A 13,901-nucleotide genomic window follows, 5' to 3' on the forward strand; every position below is an offset into this window, starting at 1 on the left:
TGGATGGACTTTAAGCACATTATGGTAAGAGAGATATTAGAGAAAGACAAATTCTGAATGACATCACTTATATGTGAAATCTAAAAAAGTAAAATTCATTTTAAAAAAGTAAAATGATGGTTACCAGGGGATGAGGGTTGAAAGAATAAAATTGATGTTGCTTAAGCCATAGAGATCTAATGCACAGTATAATGAGTATAAACAACAATATTGACTTTAATTATGTAATGTGACAAATATGGCTACAACAGCAATCATTTTACATTATATATTTACATAATTATATATTTACATATATAAATAAATCAAAGTAACACATTGTATCCCTCAAATTTACGTGTTGTATATCAGATATATTCAGTAAAAGAAATGAAAAGGCAACCTATGGAATGGGAGAAAATATTTGCAAACCATGTATCAATTATGAGATTAATATCCAAAATAAATAAGGAACTCATAAAATCACATGACAAAAACAAATAATCTGGTAAAAAGTAGGAAAAGGACCAGAATAGATGTTTTTCTGAAGAAGACATACAAATGGCCAACAGGTATATGAAAAAATGCTCAACGTCACTAATGCATCAAGGGAATGCAAATCAAGACAATAATGAGATATTATCTCACACCTGTTAGAATGACTAGTATCAAAAAGACAAGAGATAAATGCTGGAAAGAATGTGGAGAAAAAGAAACCCTAATGCATTTGGTGGAATTGTAAATTAGAACAGCCTCCATGGAAAACATTATGGAGTTTCCTTCAAAAAATAAAGCTAGGGCAGCCCTGGTGGCAGAGCGGTTTAGCGCCGCCTCCAGCCCGGGGCGTGATCCTGGAGACCCTGGATCGAGTCCCACGTCAGGCTCTCTGCATGGAGCCTGCTTCTCCCTCTGCCTGTGTCTCTGCCTCTCTCTCTCTGTCTCTATGAATAAATAAATAACATCTTTAAAATAAATAAATAAATAAATAAATAAATAAATAAATAAATAAAGTTAGAACTACCATATGATCTAGCAATTCCACTTTTGGGTATATATCCAAAGGAAATGAAATCACTATTTCAAGAAAGATATCTGCACTCCATTATCATTACAGCATTATTTACAATAACCAAGTACTAAGCAATGACAAACAACCTAAGTGTCCATTAATGAATGAAATGACAAATCACGCACGTGCACACAGACACACGCACACAGGTATATTATTCAGCCATAAAAAGAAAGAAATTCTACCACTTCCTAAGACATAAATGAATCTTATGGACATCATGCTAAGTGAAACTATTCATACAAAGAAAGAAAAATACCATATAATCTCACTTATATGTAGAACCTAAAAAAAAAAATATGCCTAGAAACAAAGTAGATTGGTGGTTGCGAGAATGGAGAAAATGGGTGAAAGTGGTTAGAGAGTGCAACTTCCAGTTATCAGATTAATAAATTATGAGATCTAATGTACAGCAAAGCGACTATAGTTAATAATACGGTATTGAATACTTGAAAATTACTGAGAGTAAATCTTCAAAGTTCTCACACACAAGATGATAACTACAAGAAATGATGGATGTCTTAATTAATGTTATGGGGTATTAACCATTTTGCAATATGAACATGTATCAAATAATCATGTTGTTACCCCTTAAAATTGCACATTGTTATATGGCAATTATATCTCAAAAAAAGTTATAAAAAAAGAAATCCAATATGTACAAAGATTGGCATCAAAGACCTAATTTGATCTTATGTATTTTACTCTTTACAGTTTTATAAATTAACAAAAAATTTTAAATGTATGCATTGTCTATTTGTTTATTAAATGATATTACAATATTAGCTTCCATTATATTGTATAATTGAGTTTCTATAAGATAAAGTTCATTTTAAAATAAACAAAGCAACAGTTTGATGTGTCAGTGAGGATGTGGAGAAAAAGGAACCCCTTTGCACTGTTGGTGGGAATGTAAATTGATACAGTCACTGTAGAAAACAGTATGGAGTTTCTTCAAAAAACTAAAAATAGAAATAATGTATAATTAAGTAATTCCACTACTGGGTATTTATCCCCCTAAAATGAAAATAGTAAATCAAAAAGATATGTGTCCCCTTATTTTATTGCAGCATTATTTACAATAGCCAAGATATGGAAACCACCTAAGTGTCTACCAATTGAATGGATAAGGAAAGTGGACACACACACACACACACACACACACACACGAATATCACTTAGCCATTAAAAAAGGATGAGATCTTGCCATTTGCCACAACATGGAGGAACCTAGAGGGTATTATGCTGAGTGAAATAATTCAGACAGAGAAACACAGATACCATATGATTTTGCTCCTTTGTGGGACCTGAAAAACAAAACAAATGAATAATCACACAAACAAAAAACAGAATCAGACCTATAAATACAGAGAAAAAACTGATGGTTGCCAGAGGGAAAGTGGGAGCAGGAAGGGCAGGATGGGTGAAGGGATGTGGGAAATATATGCTTTTAGCTGTGGAATGAATGAGTCACGGAATAAAAGGCACAGCATAGGGAATATAGTCAATGATATTGTAATAGCATTGTATGGTGGCACATAGTAGCTACACTTACAGTTAGTATAACATAACATACAGAGAAGTTGAATCACTATATTGTACACCTGGAACTAATGTAACATTGTGTGTCAACTATACTCAAGTTAAAAAAATTTTAAGGAACCATTTTAACCAATACACTGTTAAGTCTTACAGCTCTTCAGTTATCAAAAAATAATTTATGGCAGAAAGTGAAATATGAATTGATGTCTAAAGATGGTCAGGATTTATAAAATCTTTAGAGGCGAGAAATACCCCAGGGAGTATGATGCAGAAGAGTTGAGACACAGTGGTAGTAAAAAGCAAGACAACAAAAACACATGCATAAGATGGAGCCATTGAAGGCTTTGGAGTAGTGTCAGATATTTTGCAATCTCCATATCCCAATATTAGAAGAAAAATCACTTTTTCTGACTTTCTTGGAGTCCATTTGTTCAGGATGATTAACAAGATTTCTTTATAGTATAAAGTTGACAGCTGCCCAGAATGGAATAGGTGGAGATGGGACACTTTGTGTGTGTTCAGACAGAATACACATTAAGAGATATTAGAATAGATAAGGTATTTCTTACTTCACCTTACACCCAACTAACTTGAATGTAGGTTGGATAGTTTTGCTTTTCTCATTTGGTCTGAATATATATTTTAAAAAACCATAAGGTTTATATGAGGTTTTGTGTTCATGGCCATTGTTCCTCCAAATTTACAATTTTATTCAAGTATTATCCAATTGAAATATATGAAATATGATCTTTGAAAATTGCACATAAAATATTCACATAATAAATGTTATTTTAATAGAAAAGAAAGACATGTCTAAAAACATATATTCAAAGTAGACTTCAAAAAGAATGGAAATATTCAAATAAAACAAATGGATAAAGGAATATTTTGCTTTGGTTAATAAGCAGGTAACAGTACTTTATTTCCCTTTACAACTTTTGATGAAAATTAATTAAATGAACAATCACTTTAGTCATAATGATTTTAGCCAGTATGTTTGATATATAAATATTCCAAGGCAACATATTTCCAAATATGTTCCTTAAACATCAATCCACAAAATGCTTCTCTTCAAACAGTGCACCATGTATACATAAGTGTAAGGACCCCACATATGTTATTCCCTCTTGAAATTACTTTATCTCAGAAGCCCTGCAATAAATGAACCTGCTTAATATTGTTTATCACACAATAAATTGTAAAACCAAAATTTTAAGTGTTACCTTGACATTTGAGCTTTACAGGGCTCAAAGGTCTAACCAAGAGCTCCTCTGTTACATCAGATATGCCTGCCCATCCACTGAGCAGGATGGGCTCCCCACCCCAGCTTGCTTCCTAGCTGGTAGATTAGCTGAATTGTACCCAGGTCTCAGATTAAGGGGTTTCAGTTCTCTGCCAGCTATGAAACCATTAAACAAGCTAATCACCTCCTCCCATAGAAACAGTACCCCACACCCTATTACTACAAAGTTTGCCCCTTCTGGTTCACTCTGATCCTGAGTGCAGTTTTCATGTGGCCCGGCATGCTGTGCAGTGTTCTTCTCCCCAAGCTGTGAGTATATGTGATTTGTGGTGTTCAGCCATCTCATAAACTGTCTCATAATTTTCATCAAAAGTTGTAAAGGGAAATAAAGTACTCTTACCTGCTTATTAACCAAAGCAAAATATTCCTTTATCCATTTGTTTTATTTGAATATTTCCATTCTTTTTGAAGTCTACTTTGAATATATGTTTTTAGACATGTCTTTCTTTTCTATTAAAATGACATTTATTATGTGAATATTTTATGTGCAATTTTCAAGGTAGGAAGTCCCTTCTTCACTAATGGGGTGAATAGGAGGTGATCAGAATACATTTTCCTATATTTTATGAAAACAGAACTTTCTTGTTTCTTCTATTGAAATAAGTGTCTCATAAACCCATACATATATTTGGAGAAATGTTATTCTATGTTATTGAACAAAGACTCGATGGCTAAAGAATGATCTAGAATTGATTTTCTGGACAGCACTCACCAAAGCAACAGTAGAAGGGAGCAAAGAGAACAAAACTTCTCATTTATAACCCATTATGTGTAGTAAGCATGGCTTTTGGAATATTGAAGTACATTATATGATTGTTATCTCCAGGCATCTAAAAATTTTGTGATCTGCTTTAAAAAAAATATTTTTTTGCTTTAGAAATTTCATTTGGGCTTAATAAACTAGAAGTTTAATTAAGGCTCAGTCATGAAGAATCAAAGGGATTTCAGAAGGAGGATGAAATATTAACTAGTCTCTGAAAACACTGATGGAGCTTAGACAAGACAGAATAAAGAAGAGCAACCAAAGCATCAGTATGTGTAAGAGCTAAAGCACAGTCATGGAAAAGAGTAGCAAGTCTTCTCAGTTGTCAGACCTACTGAGTTTGGAGAACTAAGAATAGAGAAGAATATTTTATAAAGAGCAGAGTCTTTTGTTAGAAAGAGTATTAAATAAATTGAAAGTAGCAGATGTATAATAATTTGAAAGGATTTATAGGACCAATATAGAGCTAAACTTTATCCAGAAATCAATAGAAGTGACAAGGATGTCTGAGTTGAGAAATCATGTCCAAAAAGAATAAAGAGCTGTAATTCAAGTAATTGAATACCTGACATTTAAAAAATGTTATAACGTAGCTAGTGAAATTCTGAATATACTTTTCCCACAATGTCTGTGTTCATAATTGCAGTAGTTATGTTAAAATTATGTGAACTCTAGCATAATGATAACTTAAAATCTCCAAATATTTGAAAATTAACAACACTTTTCTAAAAAAAATCCTTGGGTCAAAGAGGAAGTCTCAAGAGAAGATAGAAAATATTTAAGCCAAATAAAATAACAATACAACAAAACTTGTGTGATACAGCTAAAATAATGTTTACAGGGAAAATTATGGCATTCAATGCTTGTATTAGTAAGGAAAAAAGATTTTTAAATTAACATTTTAAACTTCTGTATCAAGACACCAGAAAAAAAAAACAGAAAAAGAGAAAAATATAAATAAGATCATAAATAAATGAAATTGAAAACAGAACAAATAGAGAAAACAAATAAAGGCTGATTTTTGAAAAGATTATTAAAATGTATATACCTCTAGACAGACTGACAAATAAAGAGAGATATCATAAATCGCCAATTTGAAAAATAAAAGAGGGCATATCAATACAAACTGACAGACATTATAAGAAACATAATGAAATATTATTAACAACTCTATACAAATGAATTAAACAACTCAGAAAAATAAGCCTTTTTCATGAAAGTAGGAAAAATTACAATGATGAGGTAAAACTCATCCAAGATGAAATAGATAACCTGAATAGTCCTTCATCTACTAAATGTGCAGTTTAAAAATATTGTTAAAAGGAAAACTCTATGAAGAGATCATTTAGGAATAGTACCAAATATTTAAAGAAATAATAACACCGATTCTACACCAATCTTTTCCGGAAAGAGAAGGGAACATTTTATTCAGTTTAAGCTTTTCTAGTTTCCCTTGAGATTTTCCTCTTTGACCCATGCATTTTTTAGAAGGGTACTGTTTAATTTCCAAGGACTTGGAAATTTTCCAGTTGTCATTATGTTAGAGTTCATATAATTTTAACGTGACAATTAAAAAGCTAAACAAAGATGCTATGAGAAGGGTGTTAACATGCATCCTTTTTAATATTAGATGTTCGCATATTTAAAGAATCAGAACCCCTTTCACATTATATATTTGATGAGTCTGAAATTACATTGATGCCAAAACTAGACAAGGATGTTCCAAGTAAAGAAAACTATAGATTAATACCCCTCAAAACATAGACAATTCCTCAGAAGATATTAGCCAATCAAATCCATCAATATATAACAGGAATAATACACCATGGTCAAGTAGAATTTTCCTCAGGAATACAAGCCTAGTTTAATACCCCAAGTTAAGCAAGAGTAACTCATCAAATTAATAATCTAAGGAAGAAAAAAAACCATGAGATTATATCAAATTTAGTAAAAGAGACATCTGAGAAAATTCAACTTCCGTTCATAATAAAAATTCTCAGCAGAGCAGTAGGAAAAGAATTTCCTTAACTCAACAAAGACACTTAAAAAAACCCCATATCTAACAATACTTAATTGTGAAATACTGAATCCGTCACCCCCTTAAGATTGGGAAGAAGGGAGGTATTTTTAATTTCACCACTCCTATTATTTAATATTGTACTTAAAGTCTTTGTCAGTGCAACAAAGCAAGAAAAAGAAAGTGTACAGATTGCTAAGGAAACAAGCTGGAATTGTTCAAAGACTACACTGAAAATATGAAGAAATCTACAAAAAAATCTTGAATTAATAAGTGAGTTTATTAAGACCACAGGATATGTCATCTTTTAGAAATTAATTGTATTTCTATATGATAGTAAAGAACAACAAGAGATCCACATTTGAAAAAATAATATCATGCACAATAATTCTCAAAAAACAGTTCAATATACATCTTGTAAAATAGATTTAGAATATGTATGCTAAAACTACACAATGTTGTTGAGCAAAATCAACAATCTAAATAAGGTAAGAGACATACCACGGATTGGAAGACTAAAAATATTTAAGATGTCAATTCTTTTCAAATCGATCTACAGATTTGATGTCATTCAATCAAAATACCAACAGGATATTTTTTTGTAAATATAAACATATCTGAAATTTATATGTCAAAGAAAAATAATCATAATAGCAAAATGATTTTGGAACAAAACAATAAATATGGAGAACTCACATCACCTATTCTAAGGCAAAACAAAACCACACCAATTAAGAGTATGATATTTGAAAAGTTACATATCCAGAGGTCAATAAAATAGAATACAAAGCTCAGAAACAGACCTATCCAAATACCTGCAATTTGTTTTTGACAAAGGTGCAAAGGCAACTCAATTGAATAAGAAGAGTGTTTTCAACTAATAGTATTTGAACAATTGGACAACCATGTGTAAAAACATGAACCTGTATCTGAACCTCATGCCCTATACAAAAATTAACTCAAGATGACTTATAGATCTAAAAGTAAAACATAGAACTATACAGCTTTTAGAAGAAAGTCAGAGAAATTAAAATGAAAAATACTTGCTCTTCAAAAGACAATAGGAATGAAAAGAGATGCTATACACGTGAAGAAAATATTTGTAAATCACATATCTAACATAGGACTTGTAACCAGAATGAAGATTTTTGAAAACTGAACAATAAAAATATAACACAATTTTAAAAAGGACAGATCTGAGGAGCTGCCAGAAGTGACATATAGATGGCATTTAAGCACATGCAAAGATATTCAACATCATTAGCCATTAGGAAAATGGAAAATTAATAGCACTATAAGACATTACTACAATTAGAATTGCTGAGGTTTTTAAAAAGATTTTATTTATTTACTCATGAGACACAGAGAGAGAGAGGAGGCAGAGACACAGGCAGAGGGAGAAGCAGACTCCATGCAGGGAGCCTCAATCCGGGACCCCAGGATCAGGCCCTGGACTGAAGGCAGCGCTAAATCGCTGAGCCACCCAGAGATCCCCGCTGAGTTTTTGTTTGTTTGTTTGTTTGTTTGTTTTTTTAATGACAGTACCAAGTGTTGAAAATATGAAGTGACTGGAACTCTTATACTTTGCTGGTGAGAATGCAAAATGGTATAGCCACTTTGAAAGAAACAGTTTGACAGTGTGTTACAAAGTTGTACATGTACTCACCAGATGATTTAGCAATCCCTCTTTTAGTTATTTCCCCCAGAGAAATGAGCACTTAACTTTCTTGAAAACATCTATGCCTAAATGTTTATGGTATCTATACTCATAATTGTTGAAAAATGAAAAAATCAAATATCCTTCAATAGATGAATGGGTAAGTAAACTGTGGATACAATGGAATACAATTCAGCAATAAGCAAGAACAAACTGTTGATACACAAAATAATTGGATGAATCTCAAAGGTATTATGTCAAGTAAAAAAAAGTGTCAAAAGGTTACATAATGTGATTCCATTTATGTAAATTCCGGAAAAGGTGAAATTATGGGGAAGAAGATCAGAAATTGCCAGAGTTTCCAGTGGAGGGAAGGTTTGACTATAAAGGGACAGCACGAGAGAGTTTTCAGCAGTGATAAAAGTATTTTGTATCCTGGATGTGGTGTTGCTCACAAGAATAGGCATATATAATAAAACTCAGAGCCATACATCAATAAAGAGTATTCTATGTAAATTTTAAAACAATAATGATTTTTAAAATAAAATATCAGAAATTATTGAGCCAGCTAGTTGACTTGAGTAGTTAAAGAGAGAAGAGGCATATTGTTTAGAAAGAAAGATATCATTGTTTTTCCTGCATAGACTAACAGGAAGATAACTCTAAAGAGTAATGAAGGGAAAAAACAACCATTGTCATAACATACATTCCAACCACTCATTGTATGAATTGAGACAAAATTTGGGGAACTAAAGGAAAAGACCACAGTCTTGTTCTACCCATTCCAAGAAGGAAGGTATAAAGGAGAGAAAATTTGGGAGAGAAGGAATTATAATAAATGATCAGTTCCTTGGTTCTATGTCATGGTAATAAGTCTGAATGCAGTCCTATTGCTTTCAAATGATTTGAAAGTGGGAAAATCATTATGAAAGGAATATAAACTTGTGCCTTTGGTTCTAAAATAACTGACTCATTTACTTGCTGGGGTGATCCTATTAATCAAGCTATTCAATAAACACTTACAGAATATCTACTCTTGGCCAGATGGCAATAGAGTCACTAGGAATAGAGAAGTGAGTAAAATAAAGTCTCTGGTTTCAGGAGCTTGCAGTTTATAACAGGTGATAAGTGCTTCTCTGAAGAAGAATGTGGTAGAGTCAGGAGAAGGCAGAGGATGGGCAGGTGGTAATGGTCGCTATTTGGAGTAATCCTGGGTGACCTCTCATAAGCTGATATACAAGGGAGACCTGAATGGAACCAGTAGGAGAGGCAGGGGCATACCTGGTAGATTGTCAATCTGAAGGAACAAAGCCTGTAAGAGAAGTCTGGGCTCAACAAGTTCTATGAACAAGGAGACCTGGGAGGCAGGAGTGGAGAGTGAAAAAGAGAGGGAGAAGAAGTGAAGGCAGAGTGGTAAGTATCACAACCAGAAAGACCTTGAAGGCTATAGTAAGGGCTGGATTTTTCTCTCTGTGATACAGTTGACTGTGAGAGTTCTCAGCAGAGGAGTTTCATGATCTGAGTTATGTTTTAAAAGACACACTTTGGGCAATGTGTGCATACTAATCTTCAAAGGAGTAAGAGTGGGAGAAGGGAGATGAGTCAGTAGGTTTCAGCAGCCTGCTTAGACCACAGTGGTAGCAGTGCAAGTCATGGAAAGGGGTTTCAGGTTCTGTCATCCACTTCCAGTTTGTGGGTTTTTTTCCACAATTCTTGGATTCCATCTGGGTGTCCTACAATTACCTCAATTCTGACACTATCTACAGAGAGATGGTATTGGATCCCACAGGTTTCTACAAAACTCTCCTTACTTCAGACAGCAGTCACAAGTCTGCGAGGTCCCATGTGCTTGACTAATTGGGTACACATGAGAGGTTCCCATGCCCCCCCTCATTGGGTTCAATTAATTTGCTAGAATGGCTCACAGAACTCAGGAAACCAGTTTACTTATTAGATAATCGGCTAATAATAAAAGCATAGGACTCAGGAGCAGCCAGATGGAGGGGTGGAGAGGGCAAGGTGTGGACCTTCTTTTTTTTTTTTTTTTTTTTTTTTTTTTTGCAGATAAAGGTTTGTTTTATTGAATAACTGATCTGATTAATGCTGAAGCCACTATGTACAGACAAGAGAGAGGGAGTTGTAGTTCTTGGTCTCTTCCTCCTTGGACAGAGTCTTGATGATTTCCTCCTTCTTGGCCTGGAGCCACTCTTCATGGCAATTGCAGGCTTCCTTGGTCTTAGATCTGCAGGCCTCAGCCTGGTCAGCCAGAAGCTTCTTGCGAGCCTTGTCTGCCTTCAGCTTGTGGATGTGTTCCATAAGAATCCACTTGTTCTTGAACACATTACCCTTCACTTTCAGGTATAGGCTATGATACATGTGGCCGTCAGTCTTCTTAGATTCACAGTATCTTCTGAGCAGCCTGCGTAGAATTCTCATCCTCCTCATCCACGTTACCTTCTCAGGCATTCGAGCATTGGCAGTACCTTTTCTCTTACCAATGCCCATATGCCTGCCCTTCCAGCGGGCCAGAGTGTTTTTCCAGCACCGAGCTCGGGAATGGACAGTCACAGGCTTCCAGATTATCAGCCCATCTTTGATCCGTTTTCATATCTGCTGACAGGAGTTTGCATTGGTGATTTCATTGGTCTCATTGGGGTCCAACCAGACCTTCTTTTTGCCACAGCAGAGAACACTGAAGGCAAGCCTCTTCTGAAGCCTGAGCGTACTCATGGCTGTGGCCGCATCGCCAAAAGGAAAGAACTAGACATGGACCTTCTATGTCTCTTCCAAGAATAAGCCACTCTCCCCCAAACTCCACGTGTTTGCCAACTCAGAGGCCCTCCAAACCCCACCCTTTTTTAGTTTTTATGGGGCTCCATTACATAGGCATGATTGATTAAATCATTGGCCACTTTTGATTGATTCAACAACCATCAGCTCCTCTCCAATCTCCTCTTTCAGGAGGTCCAATCCCCCAATTAGGTGGTTGGCTCCAATGGCAACCAATCCCCATTGTGAGATGCTTTTCAAAAGTCACCTCATAACATACAAAAGACACCTTTGTTGCTCTCATCTCTTAAGAAATGTCAACAGTTTTTGGTACTCTGTGCCAGAGGCGAATACCAAATATGTGCTTCTCATCATAAATCATAGGATTACATGTTAGTTACATTTAGATGTATTGCAAATTTGGATGCAAGAGAATTTCTGTGAAATGGTGTGTATGTGTTAATGGTGAGCCCTAGGTAGATTTCAAGGTTTGAAGCTTGAGTAACTGGGTGCCAAAGGAAGTAGTTTTTACAAACTGTAATTGACATACATTATTATATTAGTTTCAGGTATGCAACACAGTGATTCACATTTACATACATTACACAAAGATCACCACTGAAAGTTTAGTTTCAGTCACCATACGAAGTTATTATGATGTTATTGACTCTATTCCCTATGCTGTACTTTACATTTTTGTGACTTACTTGTTCTATAACTGGAAGTTTGTGCCTCAATCTCTTTCGCCTATTTTGCCCATCTTCCTACCCTCCCTCCTTTCTGGCAACCACCAATTTGTTCTCTGTATTTGAGTCTATTCCTATTTTGTTTTGTTTGTTATTTTGTTTTGTTTTTAAGATTCCACATATAAATGAGATCATGCAGTGTTTGTTTCTCTGTCTGACTTACCTCATGTAGTTTAATACCCTCTAGGTCCAGCCATGTTGTCATAAATGGCAAGATTTTAGTCATTTTAAGCTAATATTCCATCATATAAGTACAGAACTGCCATCTTTTTTTATCCATTCATCTTTTGATGGACGCTTAGTTGCTTCCATATCTTGGCTGTTGTAAAAAAATGTTGAAATGAACATAAAAGTGCATATGTCAAAAAAAAAGTGCATATGTCTTTTTGAATCAGTGTTTTTGTTTTCTTTAGATAAATACCCCCAAAAGTGGCAATATTTTATTGTATGGCAGTTCTATTTTTAATGTCTTGATGGATCTCCATACTGTTTTGCACAATGGCTTTACCAGTTTACAAGTCTACTAATAGTAGGAATTCTGTTCCTGACAGAAATGGGGGATTAGAGAGAAATTTGTGCAAAAAAAAATCATGGGTTAATTTTTAGATTATATGAAGTGATAAAACAATAATTAGATATCCATTTAGATATGTGGACCTAACACTAGTAGAAAATGTGAGCATATGAGAAATTAAGACTTTTAGTCAATAATAATAAAATCAAGAGCAAATATTTGTTGCATCTCTACTATGGAGCAAACATTATTCTTAGACTTTCTACCTGTATTATTTAATTTCAGTTTGACAATTCCACAGGTTAAGGACTTTTATTGTCCTCATTTCAAAGGTGAAGAAGTTGAGAGGCAGAGAGGTTAATTGCGTATTACAACTGCCAGGATCCTGTCTGTGGTGATTTGACTCTGGAGTCCCTATTCTTACACAGGGACTGTGCCTTGGCTTATGTTAGTTGAATATAAAAGTTTATATTCAAAATAACACACAAACTAATGGTAACATCTCCTTTAAGTTCAGTCACTAAATTTGGGTTTTTTTTTAAAAAAGCTTTTTCTTTATCAGGTTGCCTGGGTGGCTCAGTCAGTTAAGCATCTGCCTTCAGCTTAGATCATGATCTCAGAGTCCTGGGATAGAGCCCCACATTGGGCTCCCTGCTCAGCAGGGAGTCTGTTTCTCCCTCTCCCTCTGCCCTTCCCCCCACTTAAGCTCTCTCTGTCTCTATCTCAAATAGATATAATCTTAAAAAAAGAAAAGCTTTCTTAATCATGTATAAACTTAACACTTTTTTTTCTTTTAAACATGCTCAAGATGGGCTCTAAAAATAACACTATTAAATTTGGAATGAACTTAGAGGCTGCTATCAATTGGTCATGCAAAGTGTCAGAACCCTGAAATGGAAGCTCTCTGGTGAAGAACCAGCCCACTAAGAAATCTTCATTTTGCATTGAGTTATGAAAGAAAATTCTCTTAACAGGATTGGAAACTGAACTAGAAAGAAGAAATAAATTTCGAAAGAAAAGAAAGTACCATTTAGAGGCAAATGAGTCCAGAACAGGTTAGGAAGGAAAGTAGCAAAATTCCCATGCCAGGAAGAACAGGAATTTAACTTCCTTTATTGACTGAAAGAAAGTCTTGAGAAGTAAGGACTGCCATAAATCCCCTCTCCCACTACACAAACAAATCTTGCTAAGTTTAGCCCTTATTTTACATTTGTTTCCTCCATTTATTTATCTTCCCACAGTTTGCCACTCTTCGAAGCCCAAAACGCTTTTCCATCATCATGTCACATATTAACAATTTTTCAGTCTTTGTTGAAATGGCATATAAGCTCTTGGGCCTATCTACTTCTTTGGGTCTTCACTTTTGTCATAGGAAGGCCTCTTCCTCATGTACAGATTAACAGCAAATAAAATTTGTACGCTTCTCTTCTATTAATCTTTGTCAAATTGACAGGGTCCCAGGTAATGAACCGAAAAGGTAGACAGAAAGTTTTTCCTCCCCTACACCTGCTAATTGGATTCAAATGAATTCATACATCTAAC

At 34.6% G+C, this 13,901-nt stretch overlaps 1 pseudogene; it reads right to left on the minus strand.

Annotated features, from left to right (window-relative positions):
• Positions 1-10,371: 10,371 nt before the first annotated feature.
• On the minus strand, positions 10,372-11,067 carry LOC112648333 (60S ribosomal protein L19-like; annotated as a pseudogene).
• Between the last annotated feature and the right edge of the window lie 2,834 nt (positions 11,068-13,901).

Source organism: Canis lupus, chromosome 7, assembly GCF_003254725.2.
Source record: "Canis lupus dingo isolate Sandy chromosome 7, ASM325472v2, whole genome shotgun sequence".
Lineage (NCBI taxonomy): Eukaryota > Metazoa > Chordata > Mammalia > Carnivora > Canidae > Canis > Canis lupus.